This window comes from Erinaceus europaeus, chromosome 1 (assembly GCF_950295315.1).
Source record: "Erinaceus europaeus chromosome 1, mEriEur2.1, whole genome shotgun sequence".
Classification (NCBI taxonomy): domain Eukaryota; kingdom Metazoa; phylum Chordata; class Mammalia; order Eulipotyphla; family Erinaceidae; genus Erinaceus; species Erinaceus europaeus.
This window is the reverse complement of record NC_080162.1, coordinates 77,784,839-77,807,955: the sequence shown is the minus strand read 5'-3', so window position 1 is coordinate 77,807,955 and position 23,117 is coordinate 77,784,839. Positions and strand designations below refer to the sequence as shown.

General features: G+C 43.6%; 1 protein-coding gene across 9 annotated transcripts in view; it reads left to right on the top strand.

Moving 5' to 3' along the window:
* The first annotated feature begins 10,265 nt into the window (after positions 1-10,265).
* The window catches only part of NCOA6 (nuclear receptor coactivator 6), a 137,510-nt gene continuing 124,658 nt past the window's right edge, over positions 10,266-23,117 (top strand). For 8 of the 9 annotated variants that reach the window (XM_060188646.1, XM_060188648.1, XM_060188645.1 and 5 more), the window contains exon 1: positions 10,266-10,494. The gene's annotated coding sequence lies outside the window, so the exon portion shown is untranslated. The remainder of the gene's footprint in view (positions 10,495-23,117) is intronic. The other variant, XM_060188653.1, reaches the window with a different exon arrangement.

Here is a 23,117-nt window from a genome sequence, read left to right as displayed (position 1 = left end):
GCAGCTGGGATGGACCCTGCTGAGCAGGGTGGCAATGGTGGTGACTACCGTGGTGGGCAGACCAGCCAAGGCTTCCAGCAGCCATATAGCTGCTGACAGCAACTACAGCAGCTTCTTGAACTCTCAACCCAAGTCAGATGCTGCCTGGGAACTCGTGGCCCCACTGCAGAACTTCAACCAAGAGAAGCAACAGAGGGAACAGGAGAGGAGGGACATCTGCATGGACAAAGTGTGGGACAAGCCCAAGGCTCAGCATGTCTGGCATCCTGCCCAAGTGCACCCATGCCCACTGCCTGGGCTGCCTGCACAGCTGGCAGAAGAGGCAACAGTACTTCCCGCGGGATGTCATTAAAGCCTGTCATCAAAGCCTGCCCCCAGTGCTGTGTCCATTCCAGCTATATTATCCCCTGCCAATTCTGGATGAGTGAAGGGGCCGAAAAGGAGCAACTCATCCAGAGCTTCAAGGCTTGGACCAGCCAGATCCCATGGCTTTTCTTTGCGCAGGGGAGTAGACACTGCCAATTTAAATCTGACTGCATCTACCTGCATCAGCTTCCAGCTAAGGCCCCAAGCTCTACCTCACTGCTGGCCTCCAGGAGTGAAGCCTCCAGGAGTGAAGTGGTGCTAGAACCACCACCATTCCTACAATGTGCCGATTTGGAGCATGAACTACTCTTCCTGGACTACCCTATGGATGTGTTCTTCTGGTACTCAGAACTTCTACTGAATCCCTACAGTTTTTTTTTTTTGTTTTTTTTTTTTGCCTCCAGGGTTATTGCTGGGGCTCAGTGCCAGCACCATGAATCCACTGCTCCTGGAGGCCATTTCCCCCTTTTGTTGCCCTTGTTGTTGTAGCCTTGTTGTGGTTATTATTGTTGTTGTTGATGTCGTTCGTTGTTGGATAGGACAGAGAGAAATGGAGAGAGGAGGGGAAGACAGCGAGGGGGAGAGAAAGATAGACACCTGGAGACCTGCTTCACCACCTGTGAAGCGACTTCCCTGAGGTGTGGGGAGCTGGGGGCTGGAACTGGGATCCTTACGCAGGTCCTCGCGCTTTGCACCACCAGTTGTGCTACCGCCCGACCCCTTGAATCCCTACAGTTTTTACCCAAACCTCCAGTGTCCAAAATCACTTTGTAGGGGATGGGGCCAACCTTTGTAGGGGCAAACGGGCAGGTTTTGCTAGGTAGTAATGAGTTTTACCTTTTCAGGCTTGGTTGCAGCAAGCTCCACCACTCTCAAGAAGTGCAGCAGTTGGCATGGCTTGGGACCCTGGGGAGCAGAGGTAGTTTCTCTTGGCAAAGTGGAAAGGGTTCTCAGTGTCTTGTCAAGGCATTGGTTTTTAGCTTAGCTTCCCCCCCCCCCCCCCGAGGAAGTGTTCTTCTTCTTCTTCTAGCGTTTGCCCTTCTTCCGTAGCCAGTCAACAGCGTCAGGTTGAGCCTGATGTAAAGTTTCAAGACCTCCTTTGAATCTGGAGAGGTGGCAGTCGTTGACTATGTGGGTATGTGTCTGTCTGTAGCCACAGGGGCAGTTCGGGTCGTCTCTGGCTCCCCAGCGATGGAACATAGCAGCGCACCAGCCATGGCCTGTTCGATAGCGATTGAGGAGGGCCCAATCATAACGTGCTAGGTCAAAGCCGGGTTGACCCTTGCAGGGGTCTGTGATGAGGTGTTTGTTCTTTACCTCAGCTGACTGCCAACTCTGTTTCCAAGAGTCTGGAACAGAGAAGTTCAGTGTAGGCGTAGGGGACCAGATTGGGTGACAAGACGTCAAGCGTTGGACAGGGTGGGTGAAGATATCTGCGTATATTGGCAGGTCCGGTTGAGCGTAGATGTGGGAAATGAACTTAGATGATGCCGTATCCCGACGAATATCTGGCGGGGCGATGTTGCTAAGAACTGGCAGCCATGGAACCGGGGTGGAACGGATGGTTCCAGAAATTATCCTCATGGAGGAATATAATTTGGAATCGACCAAGTGGACATGGGGGCTACGGAACCATACTGGGGCACAGTATTCTGCAGTGGAATAGCGTAATGCCAGAGATGATGATCGTAGTGTGGAAGCGCTCGCGCCCCATGAGGAGCTGGCCAGTCTTGCAATGATGTGATTCCTCGCGCCCACCTTTGCTGCAGTTTTTATGAGATGTTCGTGAAATGACAGGGTGCGATCGAGAGTAACGCCAAGATAGACTGGCTGGGCTTCATGCCGGATTCTCGCATCGTCAAGCTGCACATTAAGCTCACGCGAGGCCGAGGCATGGTGTAGATGGAAAACAGATGATACCGTTTTTGCAGTGCTAGGGATTAGTCGCCATTTTTTTTACAGTAATCAGATATCAGAGACATGTCTTTCGTGAGTGTTTCCTCGAGGATGTCGAACTTGGATGCCTGAGTTGCACAGCAGATGTCATCGGCGTAGATGAACTTCCTTGAAGAAGTTTCTGGGAGGTCATTGATGTAAATATTAAATAGCATAGGAGCCAGAACAGAGCCCTGGGGGAGGCCACTTGAGACAAGTCTCCATCTGCTAGACTTGTCACCCAGATGCACCCGGAATCTTCTGTTTTGGAGAAGAAACGATATAGTGTTGGCCACCCATGGAGGCAGGCATTTTGAGATCTTGACTAGGAGACCACGGTGCCAGACTGTGTCATAGGCTGCTGTGAGATCAACAAAGACAGCACCCGTCTTTAAATTCTTCTGGAATCCATTTTCAATGTAAGTTGAGAGGGCCAGGCCTTGTTCGAAGGTAGATCTTCCTGGGCGGAAACCAGCTTGGGCAGGTGATAGGAATTTCTCTGTAAGAGGAGAAATACGTGACAGAAGCAGCCTCTCAAGGAGTTTGTAACACACGGAGAGGAGAGAAATTGGTCTATAGCTGGCAGCCAGTGTTGGGTCTTTCTTTGGTTTCAAAACTGCTATTATCTTCGCACGACGCCAAATTTTGGGCATAGATTCAGATTCAGGAAGTGTTCTGAAAGTAACTAATAAAATGCACCTAACCTATCAAAAATAAATAAATAAATAAATAAATATCCGTCAGGCATATTGTATATATCTGAATATGATATATTTACAAATGTAATAACTCAAGGATTTAAATACATATTCCTTAAGTTAAATACTTTTTGTACTTTCTACATACTTTGGTTAAGATATAAAGCTTCTAAGCTGAAAAGACAGCCTGAGGCACTGAGGTCCCAGGTTCAATCTCCAGAACCACTATAAGCCAGAGCTGAACAGTGCTCTGGTCTTTCTGTATCTCTCTCTCATCTAAATAAAATAAATAAAATTTATTTTAAAATAATGAAGCTCCTTGGTTTCAAAAACTACAAACCTATAATAATTAAAATAGTGTGATAGTGGCAAAAGAATAAGCCTATCAACCACTATATTTCACTAAATACAAAAGTAAATTCCAAGTGGATCAAGGACTTGGATGTTAGACCTCAAACTATCAGATACTTAGAGGAAAATATTGGCAAAACTCTTTTCCGCATAAATTTTAAAGACATCTTCAATGAAACGAATCCAATTACAAAGAAGACTAAGACAAGCACAAACCATGGGACTACATCAAATTAAAAAGCTTCTGCACAGCTAAAGAAACTACTACCCAAACCAAGAGACCCCTCACAGAATGGGAGAAGATCTTTACATGCCATGCATCAGACAAGAGGTTAATAACCAGAATATATAAAGAACTTGCCAAACTCAACAACAAGACAACAAATAACCCCATCCAAAAATGGGGGGAGGACATGGACAGAATATTCACCACAGAAGAAATCCAAAAGGCTGAGAAACACATGAAAAAATGCTCCAAGTCTCTGATTGTCAGAGAAATACAAATAAAGACAACAATGAGATACCACTTCACTTCTGTGAGAATGTCATACATCAGAAAAGGTAACAACAGCAAATGCTGGAGAGGTTGTGGGGTCAAAGGAACCCTCCTACACTGCTGGTGGGAATGTCATTTGGTCCAGCCTCTGTGGAGAACAGTCTGGAGAACTCTCAGAAGGCTAGAAATGGACCTACCCTATGATCCTACAATTCCTCTCCTGGGGATATATCCTAAGGAACCCAACACATCCATCCAAAAAGACCTGTGTACATATATGTTCTTGGCAGCATAATTTGTAATAGCCAAAACCTGGAAGCAACCCAGGTGTCCAGCAACAGATGAGTGACTGAGCAAGTTGTGGTATACACACACACACACACACACACAATGAACTACTTCTCAGCTATAAAAAATGGTGACTTCACCATTTTCAGCCGATCTTGGATGGACCTTGAAAAATTCATGTTAAGTGAAATAAGTCAGAAACAGAAGGATGAGTATGGGTTGATCTCACTCTTAGGCAGAAGTTGAAAAACAAGATCAGAAAAGAAAACACAAGTAGAACCTGAAATGGAATTGGCATATCGCACCAAAGTAAAAGACTCTGGGGTGGGTGGGTGGGAATACAGGTCCAAGAAGGATGACAGAGGACCCAGTGGGGGTTGTATTGTTATATGGAAAACTGGGAAATGTTATGCACGCTATTGTATTCAATACTGTATTCAATATTGTATTCAAACTATTGTATTCACTGTTGAACATAAAACATTAATTCCCCAATAAAGAAAACAAACAAAAAAGAATAAGCCTATCACTGGAAAAGGACTGAGAGTCCAAAAATAAATAAACATATCTGTGATAAATTGATTTTTGTCCTCAATAGATTTTTGAGAAGGTTCCAAGATTATTGACTGGAGAACAATAGTTTCTGTAACAAATGTCTGGTACAGCTTAATATCCAGAAACAAATGAAGTTTGACCATTATCTTGTAACACATGCAAAAAGTATGCTTTGTGCAACACGATTTCATGTTTAAGGCATGGAGGTGCTAGGTTCAATCCCTGGTACCACTATAAACCAGAGCTGAACATGATGTTCCAAATTTGATCCCTAGTATCGAATGTGCCAAATGGATGCTCTGGTGCTCTCTTTCTTTCTTTCACTGATTAACAAGATAAATAAATAAATTTTGATTGATGTGAAGCTGACTCCTTGCTTCCCTCACAAGCTGTGTCTCTCCACATCCTCCCCCCGCCACCTCTTTGGTGTACGCACATCCCCATACCGTGTGCAGGGTCTGTGACCATGGACCCTGAAGCTCCAGAAGCCGTGGCTGCTGCCAACTGGGTCCCAGTCGCAGCCCAGCCGCCTGATGCTCAGGGTCCCGCCAAGGGGGGTGACACAGAGACAGAAATAGAGAGAACAAGGACAGACACCTGCCACACTACTTGAACACTCATGAAACGTCCCCCCTGAAGAGACAACCAGAAATCGAAAGGGAGGGAGAAAGACACCTACAACACTGCCTTACCACTTTCAAAGATGTCCCCCTGAAGGTGAGGACTGGGGGCTCGAACCTGGATCCTGGCACATTGTAACATGTGTGCTCAACCAGGTGGGCCACTGCCCAGCCCCTTCAATTTCACTTTGTTCTATCAAAGAGGGATTACCAATTAAGTAAAATAAAATTTTAAAGGTTACTATTAAAAATAAATAAATAATGCAGAGGGTAGATAGCATAATGGTTATGCAAACAGACTCTCATGCCTGAGGCTCCAAAGTCCCAGGTTCAATCCCCCACACCACCATAAGCCAGAGCTGGTTAAAAAAAAATAATAATAAAATGTTGGCCCAAGAAGTGGCACAGTGAGGAAAGCACTGTACTCTTAAGCATGGAGTCTTGAGTCCTGGCCCCAGTGTTACATATGCCAAGAATGATACTCCGTTTTGCTGTCTCCTCCTCTCTCTTATACATAGATAAACAAAAAAATTGCTTTTAAATGTGGCCCAGGTGGTGCAGTGGATAAACTGTTGAACTCTCAAGCATGAAGTTCAGTGTTTAATCCCTGGAATCTCATGTGTCAGAGTGATGTCCAGGTTCTCCCTCAATCCATAAATGAATAAATAAATCTTTTTTAAAAGCCAAATTTTGTGATTAGTAGTGTTCTATGTCTTAATTTGGGTTTTGGCTAGAAGTATGTGTTCATGGAGTGGAGAAATAGCATAATGGTTATGCTTTTCATGCCTAAGGCTCCAAGGCATGTTCAATCCCCAAAACCACCATAAGGCAGAGTGGAGCCGCTCTGTGTTCTCTCTCTCTCTCTCCCCTCTTTCCTCTCTCCTCTCTTTCTCTAAGTAAAAATAAATTAAAATTTTGTGATTTCTTTAAATAAATAAATAAATAAATTTAAATTAGAACTATGTGTTCACTTTGTGAAATTTCATTAGGTTTTATAACTATGATGAAAATCTGTGCGTCTTTATGCTATACTTTTTTTTTTTTTTTACCAGAGCACTGTTCAGCTCTGGCTTATGGTGGTGCGGGGGATTAAACCTGGAACTTTGGAGCCTCAGGCATGAGAGTCTCTTTGCATAACCATTATGCTATCTACCCTCTGCCCTGTTGTTTGTTTTAAACAAGGATTTTCTTTTGGTGGAGTCAGGGCTGTCCCCCCCCCCCACCCTTTCATCCTGATAGAGACATAGAGAGAGGCAGAGGCATTACAGCATTAGCACTTCTAGTATGAAAGCATTACCCTAACAAAAATCTGGTGTAGCTTTTATGGAAAACAAATATGGAGATCCCTCAATAAACAAAAACTCCCTATAAAAAAAAAAAAAAGAAAGAAAGCATTACCGACATGGTCTCAGCACTTAATCTGGGTTATGCACATGGTAAGGCACATACCCTACCCAGTGTGATATTTCTTCTGCCTAAAAACAAGCTTGCTCAGTCCTATACTACAAATCCACCACTCCTGGCAGCCATTTAAAACAAATTTTTAAATCCTTAGAATATTCCTTCTTGGGGGGCAGGCCATGGTGTATCCCACTAAGTGTACATAGCACTAAGTTCAAGGAGCTGGATTGGAGCCCCGGCTCCCCACCTGCAGGGAGATTCTTCACATGCAGTGAAGCAGGTCTACAGGTGTCTTTCTCTCTCCCTCTCCTTTCTCAATTTCTCTCTGTCCTATCCCAATAAAATAGAAAAAATGGCCACCAGGAGCTGTGGATTTGTAGTGCTGGCACCGAGCTCCAGCAATAACCCTGGAGGCAAAACAAAACAAACAAACAAACAAACAAACAAAAAACCCAAATCTTCCCTAATAGCAATTATCACTCTATTTCTGTTTTTCAACTTTTTTCCCCCAAAGAACAAGCTTTTGTTTGCCTTATGCAAAACAGAAGTGACCCTGCTTTATTTCATATTGTTAGAAAATTGTTGAGCTGATTTAAAAAAAAGAGTTTTTTTTTGGGGGGGATTTATTTACTTACTTTAATATTTTATTTCTTGGATAGAGACAGAGAAATCAAGAGAGAAGTGGAAGACAGAGTGAGAAGGAGACAACTGTAAGAAGGTGACAACTGCTCTTGAAGCTTCCCCCCTACAAGACAGGACTGGGGGGTTTGAACCGGCTCCTTGATCCCTGTAACTTCTGCACAACTGAGTGTACCACCACTGGCCCCCTGATTTCTTTTTCATAAGAAACTTTGTCACCCACTGGGAAATCACAAAAAATTTGTAAATTATAGATTTCACCGATAGATCACACTTTTAGATTATGATATCCTCCTGCAAGACACAATTTGGTGAAGATTCTGTTCATATCCTTTCCTTATATATTATTATTATTACATTTTTTCCCTTTTGTTGCCCTTGTTGTTTAGTTGTTATTGATGTTGTCATTGTTGGATAGGACAGAGAGAAATCGAGAGAGAAGGGGAAGACAGAGAGGGAGAGAGAAAGATAGACACCTGAAACCTGCTTAACTGCTTGTGAGGCGACCCCCTGCAGGTGGGGAGCCAGGGGCTGGAACCAGGGTTCTTATGCTGGTCCTTAGGCTTTGTGCTATGTGTGTTTAACCTGCTGAGCTACTGACTGGCCCCGATATGTTAATATTATCATTTTTATTGTCGTTGTAGTTATTGTTGTTGTTATTGATGTCATCGTCGTTAGATAGGACAGAGAGAAATGGAGAGAGGAAGGGAAGACAGAGAGGGGGAGAGAAAGATAGACACCTGCAGACCTGTTTCACCGCTTGCGAAGCGAACCCCCTGCAGGTGGGGAGCCGGGGGCTCGAACCAGGATCCTTATGCCGGTCCTTGAGCTTTGCGCCATGTGTGCTTAACCCACTGCGCTACCGCCTGACTCCCATGTTATTATTTTTTTAATTGATACCAGGGTTATTGCTGGGGCTTATTGCCTGCATGACAAATCTACCTCTCTTGGGGGCTATTTCCCCCTTTTTCTTTTATTTCACAGGGCAGAGAGAAATTGAGAGGGAAGATGGAGAGACATTTGTACCACCTTGTACATGATAACATTTGCACTTAACCAGGTGTGCCACCACCAAGCCCCTCCTTCTCTCACTTTCTCCATCTCTCTCTCTCTCTCTCTCCATATATATATATATATATATATATATATATATGATTGTTGCCATCAGGGTTATTGCTGGGGCTTGGTGGAGACAACATTAGGAATCCATCACTCCTGGCAGCCATTTTTTTTTTCTTTCTATGTTATTGGTTAGGACAGAGAGAAGTTGAGAGGGGAGAGTAGGTAGCAAGGGAGAAAGATATACACACCTTTAGACTTGATTCTTTGCTTGTGAAGTGCCACCCACCACTCTACCTTCCCTGCAGGTGGGGAGAGGGGGCTTAACCCCATCCCTGAAGATGGTAATATGTGTATTTAACCAGGTACACCACTGCCTGCCCTCACCTTTTCCTTTTTTTTTTTTTAATTTTTAAAATATTTATTTATTCCCTTTTGTTACCCTTGTCGTTTTATTGTTGTAGTTATTGTTGATGTCATTGTTGTTGGATAGGACCAAGAGAAATGGAGAGAGAAGGGGAAAAGACAGAGAGGGGGAGAGAAAGACACCTGCGATCTGCTTCACCACTTGTGAAGGGATTCCCGTGCAGGTGGGGGGTGGGGTGGAAAGAACGGGGATCCTTATGCGCCACCTGCGCTTAACCTGCTGCGCTACTGCCAGACTTCCACCTTTTCCATTTTTAAAGAACTGTTTTTTTTTTTTTTTTGAGTTTTGTAAGTTGTTATGTGGTTTGGTTGATAACCCTTTGCTGTATGACATGTAAAGATCTTCCATTCAATCGGGTGACTTTCTGTTTTTAGTGATGGCTCCTTTTATTGTGCAGGAGCTTTTCAGTTTAATGTAGTCCCATTGGTTTGTTTTTATTTTTGTTTTCCTTCTTCAAAAAAACATTTCTGAAGCAAACATTATGAAGTATTCTGCCAATGTTTTCTTGTATGTATTTGATATTTTATGGTCTAATTTCCATGATTTTGATCCATTTGGAGCTAACTTTTGTGCAAGCTGATATGCCCTGGTCTAGTTTCATTCTTCTCCACATTTCAACCCCATTTTCCTAGCACCATTTGTTGAAAAGACTCCTTTCTCCATTTAATGCTTTGGGCCCCCTTGTCAAAAATCAGTTGTCTGTGGGTGTGACACATGGGTGGCTACTGTACCAGTCTAATCAAATATTTGTGATGAGCACTGCACCAGTGCTCATCAAATATTTGTGCAGTTAAAGAACCCTAGATTCATTTTCTTCTATAAGACAGGCATGCCTAGTTTATAATATACCTGTTCATTTTCTATCTTCTGTGATGCTCATAAAATCTTTACCATTTTACATACGAGGGAGCTGGAATGAATATATATCGGCTATGATATATATATATATAACAGCTAACAAGAGTGGAAGCTAAATCTGAATCCAGACCTTTATGACAGACATTAAATCTAGCGCAAAGGGAGCGGACTCCACATCTGGGAAGACGAAAAGGGCTACATTTCCTTACCTAAAGGTTACTGTCTTTAGACAGGATGCCTCAGGCACTGTGTCAAGTACTTTCCTTGCCTTCCCTCACTCCCTCTTCGCAAGTACTACTATTCCCATATTTCAAACGGGTGAGATGAGGCTGGGAGAATTGACTTGACCAAAGACACTCAGTCAGAAGAATCCCGGGGTTGTGCAGTGCCTCCGAATGGGCGACGAGACTCACAGGCGATACCACAGCTCCAGGAAGCAGCAACCCACAGGATCCCGGTACTAAGCGCTCCGCTCCCAAGTGGGCGAGCGCGCGCTCCGCCTCGCGTTCCCGGGGACGCTTGGTCACGTGGCTTGAGCCCCGCCCCCCCGAGCCCGCCCCGCCCCTCCCGCGCTCCCTCCCTCTCTCCCTCCCTCCCCCTCCCTCCCCGGCCCGGTCCGGCCCATCCCCCTCCCCACCGGCTCCCTGAGGCCCTGCCGGGTCGGGCTGCGGGCGCCGGGCACCGACGGCTAGACAGACGGCGCGCGCGAGGGCGGACAGACGGACGCGCCGAGGACCGCGGGCACGCACGGCCCGGGCCGGTGCTCCGGGGCCCGCCCGGGAGGGCTGGGGCCGCGCTCAGGTGAGGTGACGGCGACGCCGGCCCGTAAGGGGTGGGCCCGCCGGGCGTCCGCGGTCCGGGCCCGGCTCGCTCGGGGGGAAGGAGGCACCGCCCGGGCCCGGCGCGCGAAAATGGCGCCGACCGACGGTGGAGCACGGCCCCAGTGCTGGCCCGGCCCGGAGCCGCCCCGCCCGCCCGCCGGCCGCGCTCGTGTCCCCGTCGCCATGTTGGGGAGCGGGCCCCGGGCCTGCGGGCGGGGGCGCGGGGGGAGCGCGGCGGCCGGGGCGCGGGCACGGGCGCGGGCGGCGGGAGAGCCGGGGGTCTGCGGCGCGGCGGGAGTGCAGGGCCGGCCGCGGTCTGCACAGGGTGGCGCTCCAGGCCTAGGCAACTGCAGGGAGCGGGACGTGGGGTCGCGCCCGGGGTCGCGGAAAAGGGACTCTGGGTCCTAACGTTACCCGGGAGTCGGGGTCCGCGGGGCGGGAGCCTGCGCTGGGTCGGGTCGGGTCGGGTCGGGTCGGGTCGGGTCGGGGCCGGGGGCCCCAGGGCGGGGAGGGCGCGGGGGTCGGAGGCGCGCACGGCTGTCAGGGTGGGACGGCGGCTCTGTGAAGGGGGAGGGGGAGGAGATTGATGAGGACGCCGGCGCTCTGGATCTGGTCGGGGTGTCACATCGGGGTCTTGGGAGTCGGCACCGGCTTGGGAGTCCGTCCCGTTTCCCCAGAGACTGAGGATTTCTGTGCCTTCGGGCTCCTCCACTCCCTGTTGGGAAGAGCAACAGATTAAAAAAGAAGGAAAAGAAGATTTTCATGAGTACGAGAGAAGAGGGGGGACTGAGGTGTGGAAGCTGGAGCTGGCCAGCAAAGAGAGTGCAGAGAGTGGCAGTGGTTGACAAGGAGAGAGAGAGAGAGGGCGAGAGACAGGCTTCACTACTTAGGGAGCTGGTGTGTGTCTTTAAAAGGAGGGGCTGGGCTGTTTGTGGGCGGTGACCCAAGGTGTCTTCCCAGTTAGGGTACAGCCCACTTTTTAGGGTCACCTGGAGAGGTCACCACAAAGGCGTTAGTGAAGAAGACATTAGAGACCACATAACGGTTTTAGATCATGTAGTGATTTTTAGCTTGAGAACGTTAAAGTTGGTCAGGTTCTCAGTATCTTAAAAGTTAGTGACAGAGGGCTACTTAGACTCAGGTCTGCTGTCTCCTCATTTAGCACACTGTCTTAGAAGAATTTGCTAGCTGGGAAAATAGTTTTTGAGTCAGGTATGATAGCATCGGCCAAGGGCTGTTAATTTGTTATGATTTTGTGATGAATTTGCTAGTACAGAGATTTGGGGATACAAAAAAAAAAGTATAAGTGGTCTGGGAGATGGTTCAGTGGATAAAAGCATTGAACTCTCAAGCATGAGGTCCAGAGTTCAATAGCCAGAAGCACATGTACCAGAGTGATGGCTGGTTCTTTCTCTCTCTCCTCCTACCTTTCTCATTAATAAATAAAAATATTTTTTAAAAGTATAAGTAACCAGCCATTTGTAGTTTTCTTAATTTTTTAAAATCCATTTTATTTGATAGGACAGAGAAATTTAGAGGGAAGGGGTATGGAGAGAGATGTTGTGGCACTGAAGGAAGCTCTGGTACTGCAATCTGTCTCCCTCTATCTCTAGCTAAATAAAAAATCAGGGGGCCAGGTAGTGGTGCACCTAGCTACACATTACACTGCCCAAGGGCCCAAGTTCAAGCCCCCAGTTTCCATCTGCAGGAAGGCTTCACAAGCGGTGATGGAGAGAGACATCTGCAGTACTGCTTCAATGCCCATAAAGCTTTCCCCCTTGCAAGTGGGGTCTGGGGGCTTGAACCCAACTCAAGACTTTGTGCATTGTGATACATGCACTTAGCAGGTGTGCCACTGCCCGGGCCCTACTGTATTTTCTACTCCACTTCTGTTTGTATAAAGAACTGACCTTCATGATTCTTGACTTCTGACTTTCTACAGTTAAGAGATGCTCTTCTAGGCAAAGAGACACAACAGGCCTAAAAAGATAACAGTGAACAATAGTAGCTTGAGTTCAGAGTTCACATGCTCCACAGGAGAGTTCTGAGGGGAACTATGCAAATCTGTCATGCAGTATTAGTTCTGGGGTTCCCATATAACCAAAAAGGACTTTCAACAGAAGTGTTGTAAGACCATTCATAGCAATAAGATATCCAGTACCATATGTGTATACAGCAACATGATTCATTTGTTCTGGGTCTTTCTAGTGAAGAAAGACCTAACTATGCCTTGGACTCCGTTAGTATCCAGTTAAGCTTATGAACCACTCCCAAGTAATAGTTTTTAATTGCACAAAACAAAATGCATTGAATTGCAAATTAAATAAATTATATTTAAATATAGTTACTAAAATATATTATATGCTACAGCAATATAGATATACTTCTTTATCATCATATTAAGAAATCAGATCTAGTGATGGGTCTGCCAGTTGTAATTTTAAAGACATAACAAATAATAATTGAAGATATGTGCAATATTTTTAATATAGTTGTTTCTCTAATTACTGTGAGAGTTACAAATACTGATATACCAGGATGTTTTGTTGCATATTTTCATATTTGAAAAAATGAAAACTTTCAGTTAAATATTAGTTAAAATAGAGATGATTTTATTTTTCCTCACTCATGTTTACACCTTTCACCACTCAGTTCTGTCCATGGACCTGCTTATGAACCCCAGGTTAAGAAATCCTACCCCTTTCACCAATATTAACAGACATTTATTATGTGTTAAGAGACCAACTGCATGTCAAGACTGTGTGTGTCTTTTATTAGGTACAATTACCTAGTTTGTTATTTACCTTTTACTTAATATTTTGGTTGGAGGCCTTGCACATACACAGTTCCACTGCTCCAGATCAAAATTTATATTCTTTTTGTTTGAGGAAGAGATACAAAGAGAGATACCACAGTACTGCTCTACCATCTGTGGAACCTTCCCTGGTGCCAGGGCTCAGGGCTCTTACACATAATCAGGCACGCAACTTTACTCCATTTATCTCTTTATTTTATTTTATTTATTTTTTTAAATTTATTTCTTTATTGGGGAATTAATGTTTTACATTCAACAGTAAATACAATAGTTTGTACATGCATAACATTCCCCAGTTTCCCATTTAACAATGCAACCCCCACTACCATTTATCTTTTAATCTCTTTAAGTTGTCTTTTGTTAAAAAGTTATAGATTTTAATGAAGTCCAATTTATGTTTTCTTAAGATTTCCAACTTCAGCTTCTCTCTCCTCTTATGATATTGAGAGAGATGAAAGAGATAGAGAGAGAGAGGGGAGAGAGAGAGAGAGAGATTCGGTCCAGAGTGAACCAGAGTGAACCAGCATCACCACTCTGGTGCATGTGATGACAGAATTACAATCCAAGACTTCATACTGGATAGTCCAATGCTTTGTCCAGTGAGTCAACTCTCAGGTCACCAAAGTTATTCTTTATGCTATATATTTTTATTTATTTATTTATTTATTTATTTTTACCAGAGCACTGCTCAGCTCTGGCTTATGGTGGTGCAGGGGATTGAACCTGGGACTTTGGAGCCTCAGGCATGAGAATCTCTTTGCATAACCATTATGCTATCTACCCCTGCCCTATGCTATATTTTTGGATCTCTCTTATTTTGTCTTTGATGTGTAGATCTCGAATCTATTTGGAATTGACTCATGTATGAAGTAGAGTCCAGTTAACTTAAGTCCTGTGTGTAATCAGTTCGTCCAGCACCATTTATTGACTGGCACTTATTTTCAAATTGTGAGTTTTTTAGTGGAAAACAACTAAAGTTCTTATTCCAGTTTTGCTTCTTGTAAATTGTGGAACTTTGAAAAGTTACATGGCCTCTTGGTGTCTAGATTTCCTCAGCTTTTAAATAAGTGTTATAGTGACTGGGAGGTGGCACAGTGGATATAAGCATTGGACTGTGAAGCATAGGTCCCAAGTTCAGTTACTAGCATTGCTTATGCCAGAGTGGTGCTCTGGCTTTCTCTCCTTTACAACCTCCTCCTCTTCCTTCCTCTCTTTCTACTTATCTCTCTGTCTCATAAATAAATAACTAAATCTTAAAACAAAAAAGTGTTGCAGGATTTAATATGGTTGGAAAGGTAACATTTCTTTAATTTTTTAAATTATCTTTATTTATTGGATAGAGAGCCAGAAATTGAGAGGAGGGGGAGACAGAGAGATGGAGAGACAGCTGAAGCCCTGCTTCACCACTTGCAAAGCTTTCCTCTGCAGGTGGGGACCGCGGCCTGAACCTGGGTCCTTGCACACCATAACATGTGCGTTCAACCAGGTGCGCCACCACCCAGCCCGGTAAAGGTAACATTTACAAATTATTTATATATGTGTAAAGTAGTGTGACACCTAGAAAATGCAATCCTGTTAGCTGCTATTTAGCACTATTACTCATTTTTCCTGAGCTTTTGAGTTGTTTTGAAAAATAGCAAGATTTGTCAACAACACCAAAGCCCATTTTCTCTGATAGCCATACATTAAAAAGTAAAGCTTTGGGAGTTGGGCGGTAGCGCTGTAGGTTAAGTGCACATGGCGCAAAGCGCAAGGACCAGCATAAGGATCCCAGTTCGAGCCCCTGGCTCCCCACCTGCAGGGGAGTCGCTTCACAAGTGGTGAAGCAGGTCTGCAGGTGTCTTTGTCTTCCCCTCTCTGTCTCCCCCCCTCTATTTCTCTCTGTCATATCCAACAACAACAAGAATAACCATAATAAAACATCAAGTGCAACAAAAGGGAGTAAATAAATATTAAAAAAAAAACTTTTTAAAAAAATAAGTGAAGCTTTGGGAGCCAGGCAGTAGTGTAGCGGGTTAAGCGCACATAGTGTGAAGCGCAAGGACTGGTGTAAGAATGCTGGTTCAGGACCCTGCCTCCCCACCTGCAGGGGGTTGCCTCACAGGCAGTGAAGCAGGTCTGCAGGTGTCTGTCTTTCTCTTCCCCTCTCCGTCTTCCCCATCTCAATTTCTCTCTGTCTTATCCAACAACAGTGACATCAATAACAATAATAGTAACCACAACAATGATAAAACAAGTGCAACAAAAGAGGGGAAAAAAAATAGCCTCCAGGAGCATCGGATTTGTGGTGCAGGCACTTAGCCCCAGCAATAACACTGGAGGAAAAAAAAAAATAGTGAAGCTTTTGGGTGGGATATTTGTAGGTGTCTGTAGTGCTCATTACTCTTTTGCTTATTCATTTCTTTCATAACCTTGTCAGCATTTGACTTTACCATTCTTTTTAGGTGGCATGTATGCTTCCTAATTCTCTAGTCTTTCCTGCTCTGTTGCTTTGCTCATTTCTTTCATCACCCTGTAGGCATCTGACTTTCTTTTTTTTTTTAATATTTATTTATTTATTTTCCCTTCTGTTGCCCTTGTTTTATTGTTGTAGTTATTGATGTCGTCGTTGTTGGATAGGACAGAGAGAAATGGAGAGAGAAGGGGAAAACAGAGAGGGGGAGAGAAAGACAGACACCTGCAGACCTGCTTCACCACCTGTGAAGCGACTCCCTTGCAGGTGGGGAGCTGGGAGCTCGAACTGGGATCCTTAAACCGATTTCCTTACACTTTGCGCCACCTGCGCTTAACCCGCTGCACTACCACCCGACCCCCTGGCATCTGACTTTCTAATACTTAATTTGCTGAGGTTTTAAATTATATATATATATTTTACCAGAGCACTGCTCAGCTCTAGCTTATGGCGATGTGGGGGATTGAACCTGGGACTTTGAGAGCCTCAGGCATGAACGTCTCTTTGCATAACCATTATGCTATACCCCCACCCAATATAATTTTTCATAACAAATTTAACAGCATTGAGAAAGGCTAGAATTGACAGGTGAATTTATGGGTAGGTAAAAACTTAAACTTATTTCTAAGGTTATTGTTTATACTGGATCATAATAAATAAAATGATTGAAATAAAAAAAAACTCAGTTCAGCTCACCAAATATTTAGCATCTTCTTTGTGCTGGGTATTACATTAAAAATTATCACATTGAGGGTTGGGCCGTGGCACACCCAGTTAATACACATATTATGGAGTGCAAGGATGTGGGTTCAAGCCCCTACTCCCTACATGCAGGGGGGAAGAAGCTTCACAAGTTGTAAAGCAGGTCTGCCTGCAGGCATCTATTTTTCTCTCCCTCCCTATCTCCCCCTGTCAGTTTCTCTCTGTCCTATGGAATAAAGTAGAGAGAGAAAGAGAGAGAGAGAGAGAGAGAGAGAAAAAAAAGGTTCACTGAGCCCCAGCGATAACTCTGGTGTCACTTAAAAAAAAAAAGTTAATCATACTGGTGATAGAAAACTACCTCCTGTCCATCTTTCTGAAAAGATTTTTTTTTTTTTTTTTTGCCAGAGCACTGCTCAATTCTGGCTTGTGATGGTACAGGGGATTAAACATGGGAGCCTCAGGCACAAGAGTCGCTTGCATAACCTTTATGCTTTCTCCCAGTCCCTAGAAGACTTTTTACTTGTGATGCAAAGCTGTTTTCCAAGAGAGTGGTGGGTGAGAGAGAGGTAGAGAATATATAGGAATTCATTTGGCACACATTCATTGAGCCCAGTTGTGGTAATATGAGACTGTTGTGCTGCCTACTGCACTAAGGAAGCTATAAAGCCCAGTTGTGTACATTTAACTAGAACCCTGCACACTTCACAGATGAATCTTGCAAGGATTTAGATGTCATACATGGTTGTGTAATATAGAGTTGGAATATCAGGGTCTGGTACCTCAGAGAAGGGACATTTTGAACAGGCCTGCCAAGAATGGTTAGGGTCTTAAAACTTGAAAATGAGACTGTTTTCCAAGCCAAGTGAAAGCTTGAGTATAGAGACAGGTATCTAGGAGATAGTAGAGTCCAGTTAGGTGGGAACAGTATCATTACAGAACTATTGTCTGATGTTAAGACTGGAAGTAGAGTTAACAACAGTAAAAACAATATACTAATAGTTAATTTTCTTGTAAGCATATTTGTAAGATAATCTGTCGAACATTTTGTAATGTTTAATTCTCACAACTCTGTGAGATAGGAATTATTTTATTTATTTAAATAATTTATTTCTTTATTGGGGAATTAATTTTTTACATTCAACAGTAAATACAATAGTTTGTACATGCATAACATTCCCCAGATTCCCATTTAACAATACAACCCCCACTATGTCATTCATCATCTTTCATGGACCTGTATTCTCCCCACCCACCCCAGAGTCTTTTACTTTGGTGTAATGGATAGGAATTATTTTAAGTCCCTTTTTTTTTTTTTCCTCCAGGGTTATTGCTGGGCTCGGTGCCTGCACCATGAATCCACCGCTCCTGGAGGCCATTTTTCCCCCTTTTTGTTGCCCTAGTTGTTGCAGCCTCGTTGTGGTTATTATTGCCATTGTTGACGTTGCTTTGTTGTTGGATAGGACAGAGAGAAATGGAGAGAGGAGGGGAAGACAGAGAGAGAGGGGAGAAAAAGATAGACACCTGCAGACCTGCTTCACCACCGGTGAAGCGACTCCCCTGCAGGTGGGGAGCCGGGGGCTCGAACCGGGATCCTTACTCCGGTCCCTGCGCTTTGCGCCACGTGCGCTTAACCCACTGCGCCACCGTCCGACTCCCTTAAATCCCTTTTTAAAGAAAAAGAAAAGGAGGGAGTCAGGCGGTAGTGCAGTGGGTTAAGTGCACGTGGCACAAAACACAAGGATGGGCATAAGGATCCCGGTTGAGCTCCCTGGCTTCCCACCTGCAGGGGAGTCGCTTCACAGGCGGTGAAGCAGGTCTGCAGGTGTCTATCTTTCTTTCCCCCTCTCTGCCTTCCCCTCCTCTCTCCATTTCTTTCTGTGCTATCCAACAACTACACCAATAACAACAATAACCACAACAACAATACAACAACAAGAACAACAAAAGGAAAAAAATAGCCTCCAGGAGCAGTGGATTCATGGTTCAGGCACCGAGCTCTGGAGGCAAAAAGAAAAGAAAGAAAAGAAAAGAGAAAAGAAAAGAAACAACATAGGGAGGAGAAATAAACTGGTTTATTCTTTCCATTTGCAGTACATAGTGCGCTTCTGTGGACTAGCCTGTATCTGTTTTTCCCTCCTTTCCTTTAGCTCCATTGTCTACTTACTTACTGTGTTGCTGGCCTATTTATTCATTAAAAAAATTAATTAAAACTTTTTTTTTACCTTGCCTTTTTCTAAAATGGGCTGTCTAGGAGCTCAATGGACATTTTACTAGTTAATTAGTAAACAATTAGGTATTGTGCATGTTTGGATATATGCATGTACTCATAAAGGGAGTAGTATGAAAAAAATTTTTTAAAAAGGGAGTAGTATGGCTTCATTAGAGGAAATAATGCAGCCTGATAATTTGCTGATAAACGTATAATATATATTATGAAGCAAAAGACCAGAACCTCATCTTCTTTCATTTGTGAAGAATTGTATATTCTGGGGGCTGGGTGGTGGCACACTGGTTTAAGTGCACATAGTACAAAGCACAGATACCTGTGCAAGGACCCACTGGTTCAAGCCTTTGGCTCCTTACCTGCAGGGGTCGCTTCTCAAGCAGTAAGCAGGTCTGCAGGTGTCTGTCTTTCTCTCCTCCTCTCTATCTTCCCCTCCTCTCTTGATCTCTCCAATTAAATGGAAAAAATGGCTGCTAGGAACAGTGGATTCCTAGTGCTGGCACCAAGCCCCAGCAGTAACTCTGGAGGCAAAAAAAAAAAGTGTATTCTGCCAGCTAGAATCTTAATAATCAGTTAATGTTAATTAGTTTACAAGTCAAACTTATAGAAACAGTAGAATTGTGATTGTAAAGGGTAGGGGAATATAGGGAAATACAGGAAATAGGAAATACAAACTTTCAGTGATAAGATGAATAAGATCTGGGAATCTGTGTACGACAATCTGGGAATCTGTGTACGACATGGTCACTATAAAAGTTACTAAGAGTAGATTTTTAAAAAATCTCACCACATACAAAAAATGGTTAATTATGTGATGTGATATTCGTGTGTATTTGCTTATCCAGGTGTGCCACCACCTGGCCCTGATAGATGTGTTAAATAACATTATTGTCTTAATCATTTTGCGATATGTTTGTGTAATATATATGTATTCATCTTGTGGTACACCTTAAATTTAATGTCAATAATATCTCAATAAAACTGGAAAAAATTAATGTCAGTTAATTATTAATTACCATCAAATCCAGAGGGTAATCATACTTAAATAGGTACTTAGGTTTATACGTCACACTAATCAGCTACAAACATGCAAAGAGGCAATGAAAGTTCCCATTAACTAGCTCCTGTACTGATATTGAGTCTGCTGAATATCAGCAATGAGCTTTTTTTTTTTTAACAAGAAGAAATGGTTTGAAATTTTTTTTTTAATATTTATTTTATTTATTTATTCCCTTTTGTTGCCCTTGTTGTTTTATTGTTGTAGTTATTATTGTTCTTGTTGTTGTTGGATAGGACAGAGAGAAATGGAGAGAGGAGGGGAAGACAGAGAGGAGGAGAGAAAGACAGACACCTGCAGACCTGCTTCACCACCTGTGAAGCGACTCCCCTGCAGGTGGGGAGCCGGGGTTCGAACCGGGATCCTTATGCCGGTCCTTGTGCTTTGCGCCACCTGCACTTAACCTGCTGCGCTACAGCCCGACTCCCGGTTTGAAATTTCTTAATCGGATTCCTGTTTGGGATTTCATTGAGGGAAATTGTTTACTTGGTAAAGTTCCTTGTGTATTCCATTTATATATTTATTTATTTATTTTGAATAGAGACAGATTGAGAAGAAAGGGGGAGACAAGAGTGGGAGAGAGATAGAAATATCTGCAGTATTGCACCACTTCTTGTGAAGATTTCTCTCTGTGTGTGGGGACTGGGGACATGAACTGGGTCCTTGTGCATGGTAGTGTGTGTGCTCAACCAGGTGTGTCACCACTCAGCCCCTGACTGTGTGTTCCTTCTATCAAATACAAACAAGAACTTCAAACTCGGGGCTGGGTGGTGGTGCACCCTATTGATCACACACAATACTATGCACAAGAACCCATGTTCAAGACTTCAGTCTCCACCTGCGGGGGGTGGAGTAATGAAGAAGTCCCGTAGATGTTTCTCTTTCTCTCCGCTTCTCTATCTCCTTTCACTCTTAATTTCTGTCTCTTCCCCGCCCCCCCCCCCAAGAATTAAAACTCAAACCAGTTTATTTATAACTTTTATAAGGGCTGTATCTGCAGTTAGGAAATGCAGACTCCGAAGTTTGCAAGCAAACTGAGATCACTATCCCTTTTTTGTATATATATATATATATATATATATATAGAGAGAGAGAGAGAGAGAGAGAGAGAGAAAAGTGAGGTTTAAAATTATTCCCATCATATAAAATTCAAAGATACTGTGGTTAACAACCACATACTAATAGTGAGATGATTTTTTTTTTTTTTAAATTTTTTATTAAAGAAAGGATTAATTAACAAAACCATAGGGTAGGAGGGGTACAACTCCACACAATTCCCACCGCCCAATCTCCATATCCCACCCCCTCCCCCGATAGCTTTCCCATTCTCTATCCCTCTGGGAGCATGGACCCAGGGTCATTGAGGGTTGCAGAAGGTAGAAGGTCTGGCTTCTGTAATTGCTTCCTCGCTGAACATGGGTGTTGACTGGTCAGTCCATACTCCCAGTCTGCCTCTCTCTTTCCCTAGTAGGATGGGTCTCTGGGGAAGCTGAGCTCCAGGACACATTGGTGGTGTCTTCAATCCAGGGAAGTCTGGCCGGCATCCTGATGACACCTGGAACCTGGTGACTGAAAAGAGAGTTAACATACAAAGCCAAACAAATTGTTGAGCAATCCTGGTCCCAAAGCTTGGAAAAGTGGAGAGGAAGTATTAGGGAGGTACTCACTGCAAACTCTAGTGTACTTCTGCTTTCTTACTTTGGTGCCATACTCCAAACTCAGTCAATTTCTGCTTTGCGTTTCTACTTCTTTTTTTTTTTTTTTTTTTTTTTTACATGCATAACATTCCCCAGATTCCCATTCAACAATACAACCCCCACTATTTCATTCATCATTTTTCATGGACCTGTATTCTCCCCACCCACCCACCCACCCACCCCAGAGTCTTTTACTTTGGTGTAATACTCCAATTCCATTTCAGGTTCGACTTGTGTTTTCTTTTCTAATCTTGTTTTTCAACTTCGGCCTGAGAGTGAGATCATCCCATATTCATCCTTCTGTTTCTGACTTATTTCACTCAACATGATTTTTTCAAGGTCCATCCAAGATTGGCTGAAAACGGTGAAGTCACCATTTTTTACAGCTGAGTAGTATTCCATTGTGTATATATACCACAACTTGCTCAGCCACTCATCTGTTGTTGGACACCTGGGTTGCTTCCAGGTTTTGACTATTACAAATTGTGCTGCCAAGAACATATGTGTACACAGATTTTTTTTGGATAGATATGTTGTGTTCCTTAGGATATATCCCCAGGAGAGGAATTGCAGGATCATAGGGTAGTCTATCATGTCAGATATGAGAATAGCTGTTCCTGCCCTTTTTTGTGGGCCATTGGCTTGAATGATAGTTTTCCATCCTTTCACTTTAAGTCTGTGTTTGTCTTGTTACGTTAGGTGAGTTTCCTGTAGACAACATATTGTTGGGTTGTGTTTTCTGATCCATCTTCCTACTCTGTGTCTTTTAATAGGTGAATTCAGGCCATTCACATTTATTGATATCAAAGATTGAAGATATTTTAACGCCATTCTTGTAGAGTTTTAGAGTGTTTTGATATGTGTTCTATTTGTGGTGGTCTGGTTGTTTATAGGAAACCTTTCAGAACTTCTTTCAAGGCAGGCTTGGTGATGGTTGCTTCCTTCAACTGTTGCTTGTCTGAGAAGGTTTTGATGCTTCCATCTAGTCTGAATGACAATCTAGCAGGATATAGTATTCTTGGCTGAAAGCCTTTCTCATTGAGCACTCGATAGATATCTTGCCATTCTCTTCTGGCCTGTAGTGTTTGTATGGAGAAGTCTGCTGCTAATCTTATGGGTTTTCCTTTGTAGGTGACTCTTTGTTTTTCTCTTGCAGCCTTGAGGATCCTTTCTTTATCCTTATTCCTTTCCAATCTAAGTATGACATGTCTTGGTGTCTTTAGGTCTGGGTTAATTCTGTTTGGGACCCTCTGGGCTTCTTGAATCTTTATGTCTTTGGTGTTGTCTAGACTAGAGAAATTTTCAGCTATTATGGCCTGGAGAACGCTTTCTTCCTCCCCTTCTCTTTCTTCCTCTGGTAAGCCAATAATGCGTATATTGTTTCTTTTGAAGTCATCCCATAGGACTCTGTTGTTGTTTTCAGCATCTCTTAATCTCTTTTTGAGATCTCTTACTTCTTCTTTAGTTGTCTCTAATTCATCCTCAATCTTGCTAATTCTGTCTTCAGCCTCATTGATTCTATTCTCTCTGCCCTCTACTGCTTTCTGGAGTTCATCTATTTTGTTGCCCTGCTCTGATACTGTTTTAGCTTGTTCAGCTAGTTGCCTTCTTAGCTCAGCAATTTCAGCTTTCAGCTCTCTAATAACCATGAGATTA